We start from the raw sequence: 6,491 nt of genomic DNA on the forward strand, positions 1-6,491 counted from the left end.
CCAGACAAGATTTTTAAGATTCCAGAAGAACTGGAAAATATTTTGACATATCTGAGATGGAAAAATGGGGAGGAGGGAAGGGAAGAGAAGATTAAGTAAAGAAATTTGTATGAACCCACCAAGGTGGGAGGTGAAATCTTATTAGTTAGCTTGGCAGAAATTATACATAATGCTCCTTCTTACTGTTTCCCTCCCAAAAACAGCCCTGTGAAGTAGATTGGGCTGAGGCTTTCATGCCAAAGGTTGGACTAGAAGTTAATCTCCTGGTTTCAAAGCCTTGTCCTTTCATCACTGAGCCAAATGGTCTCTCTGGCTAATCATAATGTAATACAATATAATTTAAAAGACAGTTTAATATCATTTCTATGGCTGCATAGTTAAGAACAAGTCCTTGCACCCCTTGCCCCCAACTCCTTACACACAGAGTTGAAGCCTTGCATGCAAAGCCAGCAGGAGGGACTCCGACCGCTCGCTTCTCTCGGCCTAAGAAGGGGGAGGGAGGGAAACCCCTTCGGAAAACGGGGCCATGAAATATGCAGGAAACTGTCCAGGAGTCACGACTGACGTGGAGGCACAAATCTCTGTTTTGCAAACACGACCTCTCCTCCTCTCCCTCCATGCAAAGCTTTTCCCGTCGAAATGGATTGTAAATCCTCTTTTCTGCGATCCTGTTTTTTTTTTCCCCCTGGGGGCAAATGGAAGGGCGCGAAGCTTTGCTTTCTCCCCTGCCTGGCCCTTGCATGCACAGGGACGGCAGGGGAACATGGGGCCAATGGCTCCCCCTCCCCCTTTCCACGACTCCGAGCCTGATGAATGTGAGCGTCCAGCGCGGGAGAAAAGTCACCCACCCACCCAGTCACTGAACCCCCCACTCACGTCTGGATCTCCAAGTCCAAGTCTTCCCTGCAGCCTCTTCCCTTCCCTGAAAGGCTCCTCCGGGCACTGGAGAACGTTCCAAGCCTCGGGAGTCTCGCATCCCTCTTGACTTGGGAAAGAGACCGGCGCATGCTCAGTTCTCTCGTAAGCGACGGAGGGAGGGAGCTGCACCGCTCTTCGAGGACGCCCCCTAGAGGATCCTGTGTGCATTGCGAGAAGATCCTGCAAGGGCTCAGGACGTCATGTTCCATACGGGTCTGGGATGATGGGCATTAAACTTGAAGGAAAGGTTTCCTCTAAGATTGCCTATCTAGGAAGGAAATGACCTCTCCAGCAAGCGTCAGTTTCTAGATTTTCCCTCTTTTTAATGCCTAAGAACTGTCTGTGATCTTGTGAAGACTGAGAAAATCTCTGTGGAGACTCAAAAATCCCTTTCCTGAAGTGCAGCTTCTCTGAAGGGTCTCCAGGGATTCCCAGGAGGAGACCTCAAAAATGAGGAAAATCCTGTCAGAAATGGCAGGGCGGTCAAAAGACAAGGGAGAAAAGTGTCTCTATGAAACCCAGCCTGTGTCTTGTGGCTGATGGCAAACTCAGCCTTGAAGTGAGGGGAGATCAGGGGGCTGGCAGAGACACAGGGAGGAAAGCGACAGATTGAGGAAAATTAAAGATTTGTATTGATTTTTCTATTTCAATTATTACAGCTTCCTTTCCAAATTCATGCCTATGGGTAGCCAAGGAGGATTAGAAACACCAAAGGCAGCCTGTAATGTGAATAATCTTGAAGTATAGATCCTGATGAAAAAGAGGTGTAGGAAGTTAGCACCCACCCCTTTCCCTTTTTTCGCCCCAAAACCACGGATGATCTCACCCAGCGACTTCACATAAATGTTGAACAAAAGGGGTGAGAGAACCGACCCTTGCGGCACCCCACACACACTTTACACACACCCCACACACTTTATGTGAAGCCGCTGGGTGAGATCATCCGTGGTTTCGGGGTAAAGTGCCATCTGTACGCTGATGACACTCAGCTGTACATCTCCACCCCGGACCACCCCAACGATGCCCTTGATGTGATGTCCCGGTGCCTGGAGGCCGTGCAGATCTGGATGGGGAGAAACAGGCTCAGGCTCAACCCATCCAAGACCTAGTGGCTGTGGCTTCCGGCATCCCGATATAGTCAATTGGTGCCATCGCTCACTATTGGGGGCGAGTTGTTGGCCCCCACAGAGAGGACTTGCAACTTGGGCGTCTTCCTGGATACACGGCTGTTTTTAGAAGAGCATATGACGGCCGTGGCCAGGGGGGCTTTTTATCAGGTTCGCCTGATCCACCAGTATCGTCCCTTTCTGGATCGGGATGCCTTACGCACGGTCACTCATGCTCTCGCCACATCTCGCCTGGACTACTGTAATGCTCTCTACATGGGGGTCCCCTTGAAGAGCACCCGGAGGCTCCAACTGGTCCAGAATGCGGCCGCGCGGGTGGTTATGAGGGTGACTCAGCACTCCCATGTAACACCTCTGCTGCGCGAGCTGCACTGGCTCCCGGTGGTCTTCTGGGTGCGCTTCAAGGTATTGGTTATCACCTTTAGAGCGCTCCATGGCTTAGGACCCGGGTATTTACGAGACCGCCTTCTGCCACCGATAGCCTCCCACCGACCAGTATGCTCCCACAGAGAGGGGCTCCTCAGGGTGCCGTCAGCCAAACAATGCTGACTGGCGGCCCCCAGGGGGAGAGCCTTCTCTGTGGGGGTACCAGCCCTCTGGAATGAGCTGCCCCCAGAGATACGGCGGATCCCGGATCTGCGCACCTTTCACCGTGCCCTAAAGACGTTTTATTTCAACAAGCCAGGCTGACTTAACTCTTTTAAATTGTTTTAATTTTTAAATTGTTTAATTATGAGTTTTAATACAGGGGTGTTTTTCATTGTGGGCCAAATTAATTTAATCGGTATTATAATACTGTTTTTAAATTTTGTATTTCTTTTGTTTTATTTGTTGTCTGTTCACCGCCCCGAGTCCTTTGGGAGAAGGGCAGTATATAAATATAAATAATAAAATAATTGATTAGATCCGCGACTCTCAGCTGATTTGTTCTCAGCTGTTTTGCGCAGGGATCTGGCGCTTGCTACAAAGAGCTAAACTGCTGGAGCAGATTTTTTTTCTCCTTGTGCAATTCAAGCTGAAAACGAAACCAAAAGTAAAGCAGGTTGTTGGTTTTGCTGTTTGCTGCAACGTTGGAAAATTAGGCAGAGGCGGATTTCTTTTTCCTCATCAAAAAAGATAGGTGCAAACAATGGGAAATTTAGGCAAAAGAGGAGAGTTCAAGATTTTAAAACACAAAAGAAAAAAAAGCTCTATTTAACTAGGGAATTGTAATAATTGAGATACTATTAATTGTATATTGTGTTGAAAGCAGAAATGGTTAAGTTGTGGTTTGGAGGAATATATGGGGGAAAGTATTTGGTTTATTATTATTGGTAAATATAATTAATTGATTTGTAAGACATTGGACTGTATGGAAATAATTGGAATATTTATGTTCATATTGATTAATATACAAAAAAGATAGTGAAGGGAAACAATAATAAGGATATAATAAATAATACTAGAATATGATATACTGGTATACTAGATTCTGTAACCATTAGGTTCCTGTAATACATATATGCCTTTGTATTTGTATCACACATATTATGTATATTTGTATCTCCTGTAACAAACATATTCTGTTATTAGGCCTCTGTAATGTATCTGGTATTTGTCAAACGTATGTCCCTGCCATTTGACCTGAACTCATATCAATCTATCTAAAAGCATGGTAGTATCTCAGTTGAAACTACAGCCATCAACAAAGGGATAATTTACACCTCAGTCCTAATTTATGTTTGATCTGGATAAACTCCTGCTTTCCAGAGCCAGGGGGCAAAGTGGCCAATTGAGTAAACAAAGAAATGCTCAAGATAACTAATTGGGAAGCTTCTATTCCCCCTTGCAGGGCAACAAGGAATACACAAACCTAAATTAGGAGGCCAGAATTGAGTACTAAGCTGACGTCTCTGAGGGTATAAAAGGACGCAATACCTTCCCCAAGGTGTGACTATCTCCTCACATGCATTGTATCTATATGTTCTGGATATAGTTCCACCCAGTATTTTGTTTTTGGCCATAAATAAAATCTGCTTTTTTTTGCAAGCCTCGTCTTGAGTCTCTCTCTTTGGCATTCTGGTGACTCAAGTATATTTTGGGACCTTACAATAGTTATATAACTAATAGATTTATATTAAAATGTTGAATTTGTATTAAACAACTGTAATATTACATAATTAACCAATGTGAGGATGGGTATAAAAATAGATGACAATGGGAAGGGGTATAATATAGAAGGGAAAATTGAATTTGATTAATATTAGAGATGAGGATGAAGGGTAATATTGTTTTTTTAAAAAAATAGATGAGGAATAAATATGTCAAAAAGGAAATATAGAAATTGTAAATTTAATTGAAATGACTAAACACTGTTTAAATTTGTGAACTGGCCAAATACTCTGTTCAAAGAAAATACATTGTATGTTTGTATGTGTGTTTCTAATTATTGCTATTTATTCATATTTGTTCTCTTTTATTCTTTAAAGTTCAACAATTTGTTCTTTATCTTAATATCTTTATATTTGTTTGGGGTTGCCTTTCTTCCATTTCATCTTTTTTTATTGTACAGCAATCTTTCTCCTCAAACCTACCACCTCTCTCTTTTCTTTCCTTCTTACTTTCTCCCCCCCTCTTCTTCTCCTCCCTACTTCCTCTTCCTTTCTCCTTCTCCTCCTCTCTTCCTCCCTCTCTTACCCTCACTCCTACTCTAACTTCCCTTCCCTTCCTTCCTCCCTTCTCTTCCTTCCCTCTCTCTCCTTCCTTCATCCCTCTCTATTGCTGTATTCATTTTCAATTTTATATTTTCCACTATGGAGTCCAGGCAACTCCGGTCTTTCTTTCATTTATCAGGTATATTTCTCAAAATTTCCCCTCATCTTTTTAATTATTAGCAGTATATTTCATCTTATTCCATTTTTTCTATTGAACCCAGTGTAATCATCTTTATCTTTTTTTCCAATTATTTTCTTTTCAATATTAGCTCCTTGTTTCTCTTGCTTCTCATTCATCTTTTCTTTCTTTTTTTTTTTTGCAAGCTAACCAATTCTCTGCTTCTTTATTTCCCTTAAATGCCTCCCTTACTTTTTGAAACATCTCCCTTAGTGTTTCATATTCATCCTCCCAATTCTCCATATTTTCAATTTTAAAAGGCTAGGATTTTTAAGTTTATTTTTTTCATTTACATATGTGAGAGGGGTGCTTTTCAAGGATCCACAAGCGGGGCTGAGAACAGAGTCATTCTGACAGTGTCTTTTAAAATTGCTTGGAAGACCCATTTTTTCCCTAACAATAATGGTTTGTATACTTTGGAATAAAACGTATACCTGGAAAAAGTATTTGCAAAACTTGGACAGAAGGAAAAGAAAGGCAGGACTGGACTCATTATCAGTAGCTAGTTAATTGTTATCAGTGACTCCCACTGATTCTAAACTCATTTTAAGACTGGGATTGGTGACTACTGAAATTTATTCAACATTGGTCTCAGAAATCTTTGATTTGAACTATCAAATCTCTGATTTGAATTATCAAATCTTTGATTTGAACTTTGATTTGAACTATGGCAAGAAAAATCATAAAATGGGGCAAAACTCACTTAACCATAATAATTTCTAGATATTTTAAGTGTAGAGAATTCAAGTGTTGAGAATAACCCATTTAGTCTCTTTTTCCACACTAGGTACCACTATTTGATTTCTTTTCATTTTATTCAAATAACAAAAAACCCAATACGGTTCAGTATGAATTGGCTTTCCAGTCCTTCCTTGATGCATTTTTTCACATGCCAAAGAAAAATCAATGATATATTTTTCAGACTTTTGGAGGATCACACTGTCAATTGTTCACACTGCTCAAGCAAAATTAACAGGTGTGAATTAAGTTTTAGCTAAAAAATGGAGTTTTAATTCCAGAAGTCCATTCTTTAAACTTGGACTTCTGGAATTAAAAGGCTCTGGATTAAACGGTACTCCAGACAAAAGATGGAGAAGAGTATCTTGCTTTTAGACATGATAATAGCTGTCTAGAAAGGTGAGTTATGAGCTTTCCTAGACAGGGATGCCCTCCGTACAGTCACCCATGCTCTCGTCATCTCTCATTTGGATTACTGCAATGCTCTCTACGTGGGGCTGCCCTTGTGGTACACCTGGAGGCTCCATCTGGTCCAGAATGCGGCCGCGTGGGTTGTTATGGGGGCTTCCCGTTACTCCCATATTACACTTCTCCTGCACGAGCTGCACTGGTTACCGGTGGTCTTTTGGATCCGCTTCAAGGTGCTGGTATATAAAGCCCTTCATGGCATGGGCCTGGGGTACTTGCAGGATCATCTTCTGCCTGCCTCCAACCGCCCAGTGCGCTCACATAGGATTGCCCTCCTCCGGCCAGACAATGTCGGCTGATGGCACCCAGGATGAGGGTGTTCTCTGTGGGCGCACTGACCCTCTGGAATGGTTTACCCACTGGGGTCCG

Source organism: Pituophis catenifer, unplaced genomic scaffold (assembly GCF_029215685.1).
Source record: "Pituophis catenifer annectens isolate HBS135680 unplaced genomic scaffold, rPitCat1.0.hap2 SCAF_2, whole genome shotgun sequence".
Taxonomy (NCBI): Eukaryota; Metazoa; Chordata; class Lepidosauria; order Squamata; family Colubridae; genus Pituophis; species Pituophis catenifer.